Here is an 18204-nt window from a genome sequence, read left to right as displayed (position 1 = left end):
GCTGGGAAGATTTGAGCTGGGTTTCTAGTCTGCTTTCTGGGCCTGCCTCTCCCAAACACCCACTGATGAAATGACCAATGTTATTATTGATGCTTATGAAGTAAATTATCCCCAGCTTTGGTACTTTTTATAAATGAGGATGTTACTGGGGTGAAGATCACCTAATGGCTTCAGTATAAGACAGTTTTCTGAAACCTACTGTTTCTGGAGTAAAGCTGGCTGTGTACAGCGGCAGAATCAAGGAGCCCTGTCATCATAGAGCCTGCAGTATAAATCCCAGGCTGCAATTTGGCAAGTGTACAACCTTGGGTGTGCTGTGCACATAAGAGAGGTGAGATCATGGGACAGTCATAGGTAGAAAAGGACCCATCACAAGGGTTTGTCGTGAATATTATTGACACTTTATGCTGCAAGAGTGAAGACTTCCCATAGTTCCCCATGGCCTGTGTATGTTTAATATAGCATTAATTTCACTTCTAATAACTTAAGAAGCAGAGTGCTATCTTTCAACTCCAAATAGTACCAAGCAAAACTCATTGACTGTTATCCTAAAGGGAGCTGAAGTTTTCATTTGACAGGAAATTATTTCAATGTTTTCATGGTAAATTTTCTTGCAACGTGTTTAGTTTCTGTTTCTATTGTTTTGCTAGTTTTTTCATACTGTTTGCTCTTTTTTTATTAAAAAACATCATTCAGGTTTAAAAATATAAATGAGAAAACATTTTGAAATGTTAAAATCTGCTTAGAAGGCCCCTTGTCATTCAGCCAGGGAGCTGGAGATTCATGAGGCACCTGCTTCAGTGAAGTTGATTTAGAGCCCCCAGTGAGGCTGAAGGGCTCCCCACCACGCTGTGGATCTGGAGGATAGAATGTGCCCGAATGACAAACTGAGGAAGAGCTAACTCTGTTCTAGCAATCTTCTGTGTAATTATAACACACACAAGGATCACTCATGGACACACCCACAGATTGCGATCAGAGCAACATGTGGCTTTCACAAATCCAGCATCATGGTATAATTCACTCCCAACAGGAAAAAAAGGCTAGAGGCAGCTGACTGTAACGGGAGTTATCCACGGAGACCGATCTCAGCCTTCACAGTGGCCATCCATCAACATCCTGCCAATTGGGAACTCCAGTGAGGAGGAATGTCCGACACCACTTCAACCCTCCACTGGAGTTCTAATAACTTTGATTTGGCCGCTGTGATCTCTAGTTTTTACTGTTCGGATAGATTCCTCACTAATTCTTCACAGGCAGGCAACATTGAAATCCTATTTGGTGCGGTAGTGGCTGGGTTTACTGTCAGCTGGGCAGAATTTATTTTCCTGAGTTTAAGCTTTGTAGAATCGTCTTTGATGTTTGCTTTAACCAGATTTGCTTAGGGATTGAATGTGACGATAAGCGGAGCACTGAAACACATTTCGGAGGCTAGTGAGATCCAGGCTCAGTGGTTAAGAGCCAGGTTCACAGCTGTTTGCAATTCCAGTTCCAGGGACTCTATCGCTCTCTTCTGGTCTGTCCAGGCAACTGCATCCTCATGCATACACCCTTGCCCCAACACACACACACACACACACACACGCACGCACGCACGCACGCACGCACGAGCGCACACACTTAAAAATAAAATGAGTCTAACAAAAATCCAAATTTTTAAAAATTCTATCACCACACTAATGTTTTGTACAGGTACATTCCACATTAGATTTTCAATGTAATTGACTATTTAAAAACTAGCCAGGCAGCACTGGTCTCTCTGTTTCTATTGGATAAATCTTACAGACATATGTATATGCGTTTACCTAAGGCATGGCTTCTAGGATCATTTCCACTTGAGTTTTCTTGGATTCCCTGTTTGTTCCCTCTGCTCCCTATAGCTTTCTATACTCATTTCCAGCATTGCTCCTGTTTTAGCCAATCAAAGCTATTTTGCATCTCTGGACTGAGGGTACCCAGAAGACAGTGGCTTCTTGGCAAAGCTTTAGGTCTGTGGCTGTCAACTACAACATTTTTTTCCTATAAAAGTCAATTTTGTTTATCTGTGTATCTCTTACATCATGTATAAAAGGAAGAGAAGACTTGTAGTATAGCTATAGTCTCTTATCATCTAAACTGTTACAATAAGAAGGCCGCTTGTTTGTTTCCCAGCCGCTCAGACTCCCAAATTAGCCACACAGAAACTATATTACTTAAATCACTGCTTGGTCCATTTTAGCTCTAGCTTCTTATTGACTAACTCTTACATATGAATTTAACCCATCTCCATTAATCTGTGTATCACCACATGGGAGTGGCTTATTGGCAAAGTTTTAGCATGTCTGTCTCTCTCTGGTGAAAGCTCCATGACTTCTTTTTGACTCTGCTTCCTTTCTCCCAGCATTCAGTTTAGTTTTCCCCACCTAGCTCTGTTCTTTCCTGCTCTGCTATAGGCTATAAGCATTTTTATTAATCAATGGTACAGCATACAGAGGGGAATGATTGGTCATGTAATTATAATCAATGTGATTCAAGATGAAGAGGTTTGTAGATGGCTCAGCCATTGATTCTGAAAGATAGGTTTTAACAGAGGCATTGGGGACAGATGACACAGATGTGTGCTGTTTCAGTTACTATGAGGACAAATACGACTTGTGGAAAAGAAGAAATCTATCGACTCATGTAGCTGAGGATAAAGCAGCAAGAGGTGGAGAACATTGTCTCCTCCAGCACCATTGTGCTTCCTTGCTTGTCATTGAAAAAGTTTTAAATACGTTTTGAGATTATAATAGGATTGCATCACTCCCTCTTTCATTTACACACACACACACACACACACACACACACAAACACACACACACACACTCCTAAATATATAACTACAACCTTCGCAGTCTGTATAGTATTGCTTGTATGTATACTTACTGTTCAGAGTACAAAGGTCCTTGAGCTCACAAATCAAAGCTAGGGAAACCAAGAATGTTCAACACACAGGGTCATGTCTTTAAAGGTAGAGATGTATAACCTGTTTTATGCCCAGAAGGCTGGGAATGGAGGTGGCCAATAGCCTACGTGATCTCTGCATTATCAGTAGGGCCAGGTCATACCTGGCTCCCCTAAGCTTCCCAAAGCAGAACAGGAAGTGGTCAATAGCCTAGGTGACCTTTTTGCTATATATAAGACATGGACCACACGAGCTTTTCCCCTTAAGGTAACACATGTAGCCCATCTATAAAATCCATCTTCATGGAAACATGTACTTTGAAAAGAGTTTCCATGTAATTTTGCCTTGTGTACACAGGATTGTGCTGCACCAGGAAACATTTTCCAAGTGTACTGTACTTAAATATGCCTAAAATAAACTGCCTAGGGTCAGACTTTCAAAGTTTTAAACAACACTGGCTACTGAGTAGTGTTGAATTGGGCCCATCTTACCTCATGTAGATAGTTACACTGCAGGCTCTGGAGTGTGCAGAGAACCCCACAGTTTTCACGGTGGTATTATGACCATATAATATTAGATAACTCATTGCCGAGTTCTTCCCTGGAGAAGACTATTTTCCATGGATCACCTCACTGATCTTGGAAAAGAACGTACAGCCACCACTTTACTAAACCATCATCATCTCTAATTACAGTTTAAATATTTGTTCTTACACCCACAGGTATAAGAAAGAGGTTTTATGTCTCCTCTGTCCCTGGTAAGGAGGATTCATGACATATAAAAATAAGTCTGTTAGATTAATTCTTGAGCACCCTTCCCTTTTGAAGGTGTAACATAAGTGAGGAGAAAAGCCATGACTGGTTTTTTTTAATTATTATTATTATTATTTATTTATTTATTAAAGATTTCTGCCTCCTCCCTGCCACTGCCTCCCATTTCCCTCCCCCTCCCCCAGTCAACTCCCCCTCCCTCATCAGCCGGAAGAACAGTCAGGGTTCCCTGCCCTGTGGGAAGTCCAAGGACCTCCCACCTCCTTCCAGGTCTAGTAAGGTGAGCATCCAAACTGCCTAGGCTCCACAAAGCCAGTACGTGCAGTAGGATCAAACCCCAGTGCCATTGTTCTTGACTTCTCAGCAGTCCTTATTGTCTGCTATGTTCAGCGAGTCTGGTTTTATCCCAAGGTTTTTTCAGACCCAGTCCAGCCAGCCTTGGTGAGTTCCCGATAGAACATCCCCATTGTCTCAGTGTATGGGTGCACCCCTCACGGTCCTTAGTTCCTTGCTTGTACTCTCTCTCCTTCTGCTCCTGATTTGGACCTTAGAGTTTCAGTCTGGTGCTCCAATGTGGATCTCTGTCTCTGTCTCCTTTCATCGCCTGATGAAGGTTAATATCCAGGAGGACGACTATATGTTTTTCTTTGGGTTCACCTTCTTATTTAGCTTCTCTAGGATCACGAATTATAGGCTCAATGTCCTTTACTTATGGCTAGAAACCAATTATGAGTGAGTACATCCCATGTTCCTCTTTTTGGGTCTGGCTTACCTCACTCAGGATAGTGTTTTCTATTTCTGTCCATTTGCACGCAAAATCCATGACTGGTTCTTGTGTTCTTAATCACACATGTCTGGGGCTGTGGTGACCATCTTGCAAATGAAAATCATCAAGGTATTTAGCTCCCATCTCAAGGACAACTAGTGTTTGAGAATGATCTAATTTAGTTGCTTGAAGTCTTGAGTGAGGAATCCTTGTAGCAAGTCTTTATTCATTCTGGATTTTGACTAGTTGTCTCTCCATCTTTATTCATGCTCTCTATTACCAGTTCCTTATTAACTAATCTTTCCAAAGAACCAAGTAATCTTTGTTCACTCGATTTTGTAGGCTAAACTACAGAAGTAAAAATTATCTAGCTTTGTTTTTATCATCACATTCTTTCTTGCATCTAACTTATTTTATTTTTAGAGTTTTAAGATGAGTTAGGCAATTTCCAGCCTTTCTTCCCCAACACAGGCAGTTGGGTTATAATTGTCCTGTAAACATTGCTTTGTCAACACACTGTGAGGCTTAATGGGAAACATTATTGCCAGAATTCAGGTCAAGACTTTTAAAATGCTCTGTGGTTTCTTTTTGTACTTGGGGATATTCATTCTGCTTGATTTTCATAAGGCTAGGAACTGTCTAGTTATTCTATATTGTTAGTGACACCTACACTTACTATGACACAAAATACTTGAAATGACTTTAACCTTTGATATTTCTTGCAGAGATTTTTTTTTTTACTGATCTCTGTGTCAATACTTCTGGAATGAGCTTTTCATCACATTAAACTTGCAACTTATGTTGATAATGGCAGCATGTTTTCTGTTGCCTCAATAAAGTTTTGTGCACTGTGTTATTAATGTGCCATGCATCTACACTGGCATTCACATCTGCATGCCCTACCCATTATTTAAAGATGTATATTAATGGCTTCTATTTGAGTAAGTTTTCTATATTTTCCTTTAATTATATTTCATGAATTTTAAAACTATAGATTTAAGGTAATGAAAGGTTTCTACTGGCTTAACTATTGATCTATATGCAAAATGATTTTTGTAATGTCTAATAGCAAGTTTTAGAACATTGTATGCTATGCAAACTCCTTTAGCCAATATCCTTTAAGATACTGGCCCACTTTGGGTCAAGCTACTTATTCTGTTATGACCTCTGAAAAGACAGCAAATACTCTATACCCAAATGGATACAAATAATGTAAATAGAAACCTATAGGTATAAAAGATCTAAAAGAAATTAAACAAGCAGGAGTATCTATGAGATACATTCACCATTTTGAGGGAGGTGGTAAAGACATGGACTTCAAGCAAAAAAGTAACTCCACAGGATTGGCTTCAATTAGTCTCAGAGGTACTGTAAGATGTCCTGCAGTTACAGTGGAAGTGCTAGTGGAGAGAAGAGGCTAAAGGTTTAGAACAACAAGGAAGGGTCAAAGAATTTGAGATTTCACAAGATCAAATTCTTGGTAAGGGCTATTATGCTAATCTACAGAGACAAGCTATTTACAATTAACACATCTTGTTCCTATGCCATACAGCAGTCTTAAATGCTTGGGACAGGATTCAAGATCTAGGTAGAAGAATTAAATCATATACTAAGGTTAAACAAGGCTTAAGAGAACCAGTTAGTGACTTTTTACAAAGATTAACCAAAGCTGAACAGAGAGAGGGAACACATTCAGAAGCTAGACAAAGTACTTATTGAATCTCTGGCTTTTGAAAATTCCAACTTAGCATACAAAAAGATACTTGGGCCTTTAAAGGTCAGATCATCACCAATGGATAAATGGATCCTGCACACAGTCAATGTTGAGTCATATGACTATAATACTGAGGCTTGGGTAGGAAAAGCAATTTTCAAAGGTATGAAGAGACATCAAAATGCCAAATGTTTTAATTGTGGTATAATAGGACATCTGAAAAGGAATTGTAGACAAGGCATTCTTAGAAATAATGTTTCCTCAGGGAATAACAAAAATAAAAGGTCCCAATCTTCTGGATTATGTAGAAGATGTAACAAAGAACAACATCAGACCAATGAATGTAGATCAACAAGAGACCAACAAAGCAACCCATTACCATCAGGAAACTCCTTGGGGGGGCCTCTTGAAGGCCCCCAGACCCAACATTGTTCAGTAATTCCCAGTCACTGTGGGCTCTTCAGTATGCAGATATTCAATTTCTGGGAATTCGAACCTTATCTTAAGTGAAACAAAGCAAGAGATGGATTGAATATATAGGGCCAGAAGGACAGAGTGGAAGACTGAGGCCATATGTGGCAAATATACAAAGTGAATATATGGGGTCATGATCTGTTGCAGCAATAGAATACCCAGATTAACATTCATACAGTCACAGAAATGGAACTAAGTCATGTTCCTGGAAGGACATTATAAGGTACTATAAAGAAACAGTCACTAGCCATTCAGGCTGTACAAAAACAAAAAACAACTATCAAACCTTCAGACATACAAATGGCCCTACCTTTAAAATGGTTAACCAAGGAAACAATATGGGTTAAACAATGGCCTTTAAGAGAAGAGAAACTGAAGGCTTTAGAATAGCTGGTACAAGAGCTACTAGATGCTCACCATATTGAAGAATCAACCAGCCCTTGGAATTCTCCTGTATTTGTTGTCAAAAAGAAATCTGGATGGAGAATGATGACAGATCTAAGAGCTGTCAATAAGGTAATTCAACAAATGGGCCTTCTGCAATCTGGAATTGTTTTGCGTTTCTTATTGCCTACAGGATGGCCTCTTATAGTTTTTGATTTAAAATATTGTTCCTTCACTATACCTTTACAAGAAAAAGACAGAGAAAAATTTGCCTCAACAGTGCCTACTTATAATAATTCTCAGCCTACTAAGAGATGTCAATGGAAGATCTTCCCCCAGGGAATGTTAAATAGCCTCACCCTGTGCCATATTTTGTAAGTCAACCATTGGAAATAATATGTAAATAATTTCCTAAATCTATAGTTTACCATTACATGGATGACATTTTGCTATATAATTAAAATGTAGATACTTTAGAAAAAAAAATGTTTGAAGAAGTAACGAATGTTTTGCCTAATTTGGAATTATAAATTGCTCCTGAAAAAAAGCACAAAGATGAGATTATATCAATTATCTAGGTTATAAAATAGGTTTACAAAAAAATAGAACAAAAAAACACAAATTAGGAGAGATTTATTGAAGACTCTTAATGACTTTCAAAGATTGCTAAGAGACATTTCTAATCTATGGCCCACTTCTGGGATAAAACTTGATCTAATAATTTATTTAAACAAAACCCTAGATGGTGACAAGGACTTTAATAATCCCAGGGAATTAACAGCTGAAGCTGAGAAAGAATTGACTTTGATTAGAAGAGAAATTACAGAAGGCACATGTGGATTGTGTGGATCAAAATACTAACTGCATTCTAGTCATATTACCCTCCAAGAATTCCTCTAGAGAAATTTTAATGCAGATGGAAGTTATTATCTTAGAGTGGATATTTTTTACCACATAAACCAAGTAAAAAATTAAATCTTATGTGGAAAATGTCTCTAAATTGATTAATAAAGAAAAAAAATGAGACTTTGTTAATTAGCAGGAATAGGCCCAGCAGAGATTATAGTACCTTTTACTAGTGATAAAATTAAAAACTTATGGGAAGACAATGAACACTGAAAAGGAGCTTGTACGAACATTTTGGGAGAGATTAATAACAACTATCCCCCTAAAAATGATAGAATTAACCTTATAAAGAGAACTAATTGAATCCTTCCTTATATTGTATGTGACACACCAATAACAGTATACTGATGCAATAAATCTGGAAAGGCAGGTTTAATACTTAAGTAAAGTAGAACAAAGCCTGTATAATTCTGCCCAAAAGTCAGAATTATATGCTATTACCATGGTACTAAGGTATTTTAAAGAACCTCTCAATATAGTTAATGATTTGCAGTATGCAGAAAGAGTTGTTTTAACTACTAAAACTGATGAATTTATGTCAGATGATATGGAATTGAATTCATTATTTATTCACATTCAAGATATAATAATCAGGAATAGGCTTTGTCCCATATACATATCACACATATATTCCCATATGGGTTTACCAGGTCTTCTAGGACAAGATAATGCTAAAATTGATCAATTATTGATTGAAAATGTGCTAGAGCTCTCAAAATCTCATAAAAAGATTATATCAATAGTAAAGGCTTAAACATGGCAACAAGCTAAGGAGATTATAAGGAGATGTTCTACTTGCTCTTTATATAACCAACACTACTACCTACAGGAAGTAACCCAAAGGATACTCAAAGGAATGAAATCTGGCAGATGGATATGTTCCACTTTGTAGGATTTGGAAAATTAAAATATGTACACTATACCGTTGACACTCTGCCATCTAGCTACATCTCCAGTTCCAATTTAAGTCCTTTAGCTCATTCCACAGTGGATGTGGAATTTACCTTCTCCCTGAAAAGCAAAGTGATGGTTGCCATGACCCCTGCTTAGTACTTCCTTTACAGTTTTGCTGGCAACCATTCTGATATCCATTGTGTATACTCTCTAGAGTTAGGATGTACCTGTTTGCACCATCATTAGGGTTGCTCACAGTTGTACTTGGGGAAGTATCTGTTCAAGTCCTTTGTTCATAATGTGAACCTGTCAGTCAAGTTAATATTGGTACTCCTGTGATAGAATCAGACTTTCATCATATTGTACTCTTTTTAATTTGCTCATATTAGGGTTGCAGTAGAATACTCAACAAGTAATGACAGTTCTTAATGTCATATACTTATTGTTGTCAGTACTATATAGAACATTGATATGTGCCCTATAAAAGTCTCCTGGGCTTACCCTACTGATCTTCCATACCCACTAATCCTTGGTGACCAGTGACCTTCTCTATAGGTTTCCCATTTTCTGACTGTCTTATGAATGGAGTCATAAAAACACACATGGCCTTGGAGTTTCAGCTTTCCTCTGGCACCATGTACATAAAATCCAGATCCTTTGGGGCTTCATAGTCCATGACTCTTCATGGCTGAGGACCATTTTGTCATGAGGCTATCTTGGGACTGATTGCTCATTATCTATATAGCTTTACCATAGGTGCGTCACTTAGGGCCAACTGTGAAGTGCTGTGAACATTTGTGTGCACCCTGTGTGGAGATGTATGTTCGAATCAGTTGGCAAGTATTTGGTGGTGTCACTGTGTTGAGCACCGTGTTAAATCTATGCTTGCTTGTGTAAATGATAACAGACACCACATGGTTCACTCTACCTTCTCCATCCCTTAGTCATGGTGTGCTAGCTCACTTTCTCTTTTCTCGAAAAACCTTTCTCTTTACCATACTATAAACATTCAATGCTCTGTAATTACTGCCTTAATATTTGTTTTTCCTCTGGTGACAAATGACATAAAACATGTCCCCTTGGACTACTCATATTTGTGTGTTTTCTTTGTGAGTTTCCATTCAGTAATGGCTAGTTGACAGTTGGGGTTTTGGTCCAAGAAAAAATTTTTTAGGGTTCTTTTTTTTTCCACTCTCCATATCTATTCAAATATAGTTCTTTTTTTAAAGAGCTTTTTACATGTATTTATTTTTTTTATTTTTTTTAATTTTATTTATATTTTTTTAAATTTTATTTATTTATTAAAGATTTCTGTCTCTTCCCAGCCACCGCCTCCCATTTCCCTCCCCCTCCCCTAATTAAGTCCCCCCCCCTCAGCCCGAAAAGCAATCAGGGTTCCCTGTCCTGTGGGAAGTCCAAGGAACCCCCCACCTCCAGCCAGGTCTAGTAAGTTGAGCATCCAAACTGCCTAGGCTCCCACAAAGCCAGTACGTGCAGTAGGATCAGAAACCCAGTGCCATTGTTCTTGAGTTCTCAGTAGTCCTCAAACTTCAAATTTTATTCCTGTTTTGAAAATTTATTTACCTATTTTGAAATAATATGTTTCTCAGAGATGTGCATGTCTTTAAATGCTAGTGACACTATCTTGTGAGCAGAAGGTGGTTGTAATAAGATTTGCCTCACTATGTTTTTTAACATACTTTAATTTTGATATTATCTGTTAAAATTCATATTCAAATCCAATTGTGTACTCCTCTACCCCAGGACATTTTTTTTTTTTTTTTGGTTTTTCGAGACAGGGTTTCTCTGTGGTTTTGGAGCCTGTCCTGGAACTAGCTCTTGTAGACCAGCCTGGTCTCGAACTCACAGAGATCCACCTGCCTCTGCCTCCCGAGTGCTGGGATTAAAGGCGTGCGCCACCACCGCCCGGCTCCCAGGACATTTTTGTTATAGCTTCATAGTCTAGGGTTGTATTGCATGATCTGCTATGAGTTGTTTTGTGTTGAAAGGTTTAAAGCTTGCAGTAGGTTTATCCTTCGGCTTACAGACAAACACAGATGTTCCCTGGTGTTTTCTCAGTTAAGAAGCCTTGGGACTCCTGCCCCATTCAATGTACTGTAATTGTGTGGCCCTGTTTCTGGGTCCCCTCTCTATCTGTGGGCCTTCTAATCAACAGTTTGGCAACTGTGGCATTGTAGTATCCTGAAACCAGGTGGCTTGGCTTTTACCAAGCCGCTAGCCTTCCTCATTACTGTCTTTGTGGTTTTACATCCACTTATTATCAGTTTGCTGGTGTCTGTCAAGCAGCTTGCTGGATGTTTGATGTGGCCTTCAAGGACTCCCTAATTCAATTTGGGAAAGACTGACAACAGCATTGAATCTTCTCACCCACAAGCCCAGGATGATTTTTACTGGGGTCTCCAACATCTTTCATCAGTGATATTTACTCTTCTGTATGCTTATCATGCACATATTTTTTAGGTTTTTGCCCAAATATTTCACATCAAGATGCTACACTTCCAAGGCTACTTTAAATACAAATGTTCATTTCTGTAATAGAGTATGATAGTTAACTCCTGAGTGTTAGCAAGCACCAATGCTAAGCAACATGTTTTTCCTGATATCCAAGGGACACTACCTCCTTTGTCAAGATGATGCTAACTCGGGGTGTTTGTAAAGGGTTCTCATTAAATTCCACTGAATTCTTAATTTGCTGAGGATTTTAAACATACATTTGTGTTGGGTTTGTCAATGTGGTCCTTTGTTTCTGCAGTCTGTGGATTGAGTGGATTATATTGATTGATTTTTTTTTTTTTTAACGTCAAGGCAGCTTTCCGAACCAGGAGTAAATCTCTCTTCATCATGGTACAGTGTAATTATTTCACAGATTATTGGATTTAATTTGACAATATTCTGATGAGTTTTACATCAAAATGTACAAATGGTTCTTCAACTGTCTTTTAAAAATGCCTTTCTTCAGTATTGATATTAACATAATGCCGGCCTTGTGAAATGAATAAGGGTCTGTTTCTTATGATAGTTTCTGGAAGATCAGAGTATTGACTAATGGTTAATTTTATTTTTTCCTGATATTAGAGAAGATTATGGCAGACCAGTGGTGTCAAGTCCACAGTGAGCCACTCTGGAAGGCCAGAGTACCAACCACTTCACACAGGAAACCTGAAACCCTAGACTGGATTCTCACAATGAATGTATTTTAAAAATGACATCTCAAGGGATCTAGTAGGAAGACAGTCTCAGATACTTTGTTTTTATGGTTGACTTATCATTACTTACACCTCACCCTCCCTGTCATTGGAACAATTCCTCTTGAGTAACTGAGGAGCTTTTGGGAGCCAGGAATGTTTAGTGCTGCTGGACCTGTCCAGGAGACCAATACTGTCATTTTCTATCAGTTTTGTTGGCTCAGACTTGTTTATATGCTTTAGGCAAGTCTTGTAACCTGTAGGTGTTTTGTGCTGGGCTGAGGGGAGCTTTTTACATTGATAGCCTATGTGCATTCATCTCTTAGTCCCAGAGGGAGTGGGGAGGATGAAGAAGAATGATGACAATAAAATGTTGTTTTATTTTTTATTTTATATTTTTAGTGCATCCCTGAAGCAGGGTTCAAACCTGGGTTACAGAGAATGAGAGTCAGTCTTGTACCCAACAAACCTGATGTGGGCTGAGAAAATAATGGCTAGAGAGTCACTTGAACTGTGTCATCTCTGGTTGAGAAACATCCCTCTATTCATACCATCTCCACACACTTTTAAGACAAGGCAGGTGTCATGGAGGCCCAACACATTGCTTGGGAAAGTCTTTTCCTGCCTTCAGTTGCTCATCCAACAGAACATGCCAGACAGATGACTGAGCAAATGTTCTCTTTGCAATGATTGATTTTAAATTGTGTTTAGAAAAATTAATTGTAGGACAAAGCATTTTTATTATATTAATCCTTTGAGAATTTTATACAATAAATTTTGATTGTTTGACAGACAAAACATTTAAAAAGATAATTATGTTTTATTCAGATTTTCCAACTTTCTTACAATTATTATTTATTATAGTTCCTTTTCAGGTAATATAATAAATTCAAAGCTTTGCATGTGTAGAAAGACATGTAAGTCTTTTCTAGTGTGTGTATTCCATCAACGAGAAGACTGCAACTTTGTGTTTGAAATGATCACAGACCTAGCAGAAATGTAGACATTCTTGACAACTGTCAACCTAGGAGACTTTGATGGGCAGAAAGTATCTTCATACCACATGTGTCATCATAACTGCACCGATCATCTGTTGCATTGAGATGAAATTCTGAGATATAGGTGCTCTTAATAAATAGAACAATAAAGATAATTATCTTCTCCAAATACCCATTTTTTTTGTTTTCCTTCTCTATTTTCGATACCTCCTTCCACCTCCACATTTTTCTAATTATTTTACTCTAATTGGCCACAGATCACTGACTCTTAATAGCCAGGGCACTAAGTCAGTGTCAGCACAGAAAATTCTTCAGAAAGGGGTTGTTAGTCATTGATTGACTCCACAGTCTAAAGTTAAATCCTGAGTTTTTTTAAGTGGAGATATTTATTAGTATCAAAAGATCCAAAATATAATTTTTGTGTATATGGATGAGAGGAGTTTTATAGCATGTGTAAATGGCACCTACAAGTTGATTATGAAGCAATGTGTGATGTAACCACATACAAAAGAGTGTTCCATGTGCTCATAAAGAAAGCATAGGGAGCCAGATGCTCATGTAGATAGCCCTGGTTGTGTTGCGGGAGGTCCTTCCGCTCCTCCAGCCTATAGCCGCTGAGATACCAGCCCATTGGGGCGTGGTCTCTCTCCCTTTAAAAAAGCGGCTACTTCCTTTCTCGCTCTCTTCGCTTCCTGCTCCGTTTCCGGCGACTAGACTCCTTTCTGATTGTGCAGAGGGCTGTTGTCTGGGACTATTATCTCTAAGTTTTTTCCCCTTTAAATAAATACCACCCTATTAATCATAATTCCAAACTGGTGTGGCATTGTTTGTGACTTACGCCTTCATGGTTGTCCATCAGGGAAGCATGAACTACCAGGTCAGTGAGCAGGCACCATGGGCACCAGAACAGCTCAAATTTAAAAGTTGGCTAGTATCTTAGAGTTATTTTGTTGAGATGAACAGTATGATCAAAAGAAACCTAGGGAGGAAAGTGTTTAGTTCATTCATAGTTCCACGTCATAGTCCATTGTTCAAGGAAGTCAGGTGAAGAACTCAAGCAGGGCAGGAAGCAGGAGCAGATACAGAGGCCATGGAGGGGTGCTCATTGGCTTGCTTCTCATGGCTTGCTCAGCCTGCTTTCTTGTAGAAATCAGGACCACTAGCCCAGAGATTGTACCACCCACAATGGGCTCTTTCACATCAATCCCTAAATTAAAAAATGCTCGTAGGCTTGCCTATAGCCAAATCTTACAAAGGCATTATCTCAACTGAGGTTCCCTCCTCTCCAATGACTCTTGTCTGTGTTACATTGCCAAACTAGCCAGCATGATCAGCACCAGCAAGAAGCCATTTAATCATGCTTCAAGTGGAGCACTGGTAAACCAGTGGGTAGGGTACACACTGGACAGTGCTTGGGGACAATGTCTTGCTCTTTCCTAGAAAACAAAGCATATATCACATATGGAGACTTCTCAAACACAGTGGAAGGTGGCACAAAATGTATGAGTGTTTAGAGACGCTGGCTGCCACAGTAGGAAAATCCAGGAGTGTGCAGAAGGGCTGAGCAACAGAAAAACGAGCAAAACAGCACAGTATATTCTTTAGGGAATGGAGACACAAGTGATGCAGGATTGGCGCACAGGTAAATCCTACTCTGATGAAGTGCATGAAGATTGGTGACCCAGACAAACACGGCAACTACCGAAGTCCATGTTGCTGCACCTTCATCTATTGCTCTGCTAAGAGAGATGAAGAAAATAACCCAGTAGCCAACTTCCTTCACCAAGGCTCCATCTCTCCATGGTCCTACTACATTCCCAATCAGTCCACCTGCTGGAAATCAAGTGTTCAAACACATGAGCCTGTGGGAGGCATTTCATGCTCCAACTGTAACACCAGCCAGCAAACCCCAGTCCTTCTGAGCTCTAGACTGGAGACCCCTCTGAGTCTCTGTTTCCTTCCCTCTTGGTTGCTGTTGAGGCAAAAAGGAAAAGAGGTTAAATGTCCCTGGGAACGCTTATCCTAAACTATAAATATTTTATAGATCAATTATGGGGTTTCCCTAGGATGCAGCCTTGGCTATGAGCTTTTGTGTCCTCATCCCATCCCCAGATCATCTGCCACAGGGCCAACAATCCCACATGTATGTGTGAACCAGGAAAAAATTGCAGTATAGCCATGAATCTCTGTATTACCCATTACTCACTGTTAAAATCTCCTTTTCTGATGAGGGCTAGGAGCTGCACTAAGCTAGGGTGCAAACAATAGTATTTAGAAAACAGTTTAATGTGTTCATGTAGAAAACTTCTAGTCCTAGGCTCTCCTCCAGTCAACGAGAAGAGAACAGTGACTATGGAGGGTTTAGCCTTCTGGAATGGGGCAGGTAGATCTTCCTTCCTGCTTGCAGCCTGAGGCAGCTTCTGTCTCTCCATTCTCTCTCTCTCTCTCTCTCTCTCTCTCTCCTCTTCTCCCCTTCTCCCTTTCCCTCCATAACCCATTAAATAAATATCCAATGTCATTCTGCATGGCATGCCTATCCATGTCTCTGTCTCTTGCCTGTCACATGGCTCCCTTCCCAGGACCAGTAACCTTTGGAGATCTGCAGCATGGTCTCGTGGCATGCCCATCTGTCTGTCTCTCCTTGTGGGACTGGCTGCCTCATCAAGGTCTCTTACTCACCACACATCCCCCTGCCTGGGACTTGTGGCCTGCTGCAGCCACTGGGGTAACTGCACCATCTCCGTACCTGCTGCCCACTGCTGCCACTTGGGGGACCTGCAGCATTTTTATTTTTACCATTATAAGGTGGTGAGAAGATGGTGAGAACCAGAGGTTAAGGAGGCCTGCTGCAAAATAGTGTCTTCTAGGCATGACAGGGGCATTTCATCTATGGATTCTTGATAGCTTCAAATCCCTGCTTAAAACCACCAGTGAACATCCCAGCACTGAAGAGAGAGAGGGCACATGAGGCTCCATCCTTGACTGAGTGACAGCCACTGGGGATGGATAATCCTTCTTTTGGGTAGTGTAGCCACTAGTAGGTTACACATGCTCCAGTTGGTGACCTAGCACCTGTGCACACAGGGAGAGCATGAACTGGCCTTAGTAGGCTATAAAGGAATGAAGTCAGGAGAGATGTGTGGGGGATTCTAGGAGGAGGTGGGAGCTAGAGGGTGGATAGTATCAAAACACGTTTATGTTGATCAAATTCCCAAAGAATAAAATATTAAAAACATCAGTTTAGAACCAGCACTCCAGTTTCCATCCCAAATAGACACAGGCAGATGTAGACCAAATAAACACAGTGGTGTCTCCTGCTGAGGAGCCGTGGTGGGGTGTTGATATGTAAGGCAGCTTAGGTGATGATGGTAAACCATTGGCATCATTTGTATCTCAGACAACAATCAGGAATAGGAGTATGGGTTAGAATCCTTGCAAGGATGAATCCCCAGAGTAACACACAACAATTAGCACAGGTCCTGTCCAGCAGGAATAATTGGGATTTCCCGGTAGGTTTGAACCCACACGATTGTGGTTCTATTTTGGAAAAATGGTTAAATGATAATAACGTGGCAGACCTTGAGGTCTGAGCAAAGGCTTCTCTGAAATAGTGCATGGGAAGTATGCAGTGGCAGCCATGCAGCAAGCATGTCTCCCTCAGAGTCACCTCTTGGCTACTGAGTTAGACCAACAGTGTGTGCTTAGCAGCACAGTTCACAGGGACAGTGGGAAGGGGACACATACCGCTAAGGCCGAGCCAGGAACTGAAGGCAGAGGAAAGAGGAGGAGGAGTCTAAAGTGACTGGTCTTGACTTTGTTTCTGTAGGCATTCAGAGGCCATCTGTCAGGATATGCCTCTGAAGTGCTGAGATGTGCAAATGAGCTAAGCTTGTGGATGAGGATAAGTGGGGTGGATTTGCCCTCCGTGTACGTCCCTCTTCCTCCTGCCAACCACACTGCTGGTGTGATTTGGTCCAACCAACTTCAGGAAGACACGGGCTGCCTCCTCTTTCCTCTGAAGCTTAGTCAGCAATTGCAGGAGTGTTCCCCTTCGAAAGGAGTAGCAAAGTGGAAGAACACTGCAGGAGCGAGAGTGGGTCCACTGAGCTGGGAAGACTGGAGGGGGAGAGGAGCTGCCACGGGCTCTCAGTGAGAGAAGCTGTGAGGACCCTGGCTGATGACCGCCTGGGGTGATGCTCTCACACTCCTGCCCAGGCAAGAGGCTGCTGGGGCAGGAATCTGATCCTGAGGGATGATGAGTTCATACACAGCGCTTGTTATTACGAGGTTGTCAAAGCAAAGACTAGGATTCCCCGTGCCTGGGCTCTTCTCTTCTCAGAGCTATGACAGTCAGAGCTTGGCATAAACTGCAAAGGGTAATATAAACAATGGAGTCTACTGGGAGATGAGGTCTCTGCCCCCCTTTTTTGCATAATGCCCACGAAGTGTGCAGTGGTGCTCCACATGCAGGATCCCGGCACCACAGCTCAGCTCATTGCTCTACTAAGAGATCAGGGGCCAGGCCAGATGAGGGTCTGATACTCCACACACCTCCTTCAGGCACTGTTCCTCCTGACGCCCACTTCTGTACAAGGGTAGAGTCTTATGCAAGCCCCTCATGATTCTCATATGGGGCTTCCAACAACAGGGACCTAGAGGGCCAAAGACCTAAGAGGAGATTGTCTAGGAATGAGTGTGAAGACTTGTTGGGAACAACGTTTTTTGGGTAACTTCTGCCACCATTCTAGCCGTGGAGGGCTCACACTTCCAGGGTAGGGGCATGAGGATTAGAAAAGTTAGGTGGGAGGGACAGAGATAAGAAAGAATCACAGAGACGTGGGATAGTGAGGGGTAGCACTCAGTGCCTGCAGCATGCTGAGTTCTGAATTTGCCTGTGTTTATTTTTCCATACATTTTTATAATCCAATTCAAAAGCGGGGAAGAAGACAAAAAACTGCTTTTACATAATACAAAGGACAACTAGAGCAGTCATTTCCCCCAGTACCTGAGACATCAGGCCACTAATTCTTGAGAGAAAAGTATATGATTCTCGGGGCAGTGAAAATACCCTAGACCAAGTATCCTGCAGGCAGCCACTCCTGAAGTCAAACCTCCTGCTTCAAAAGAAGTATGCTTGAATTCTCTGAACTTTGATGAAGGGGGTGGGGA

Source organism: Microtus oregoni, unplaced genomic scaffold, assembly GCF_018167655.1.
Source record: "Microtus oregoni isolate MIOR12 unplaced genomic scaffold, Mior012 000034F_ref0000314, whole genome shotgun sequence".
Lineage (NCBI taxonomy): Eukaryota > Metazoa > Chordata > Mammalia > Rodentia > Cricetidae > Microtus > Microtus oregoni.
This window is presented reverse-complemented; position numbering follows the sequence as displayed.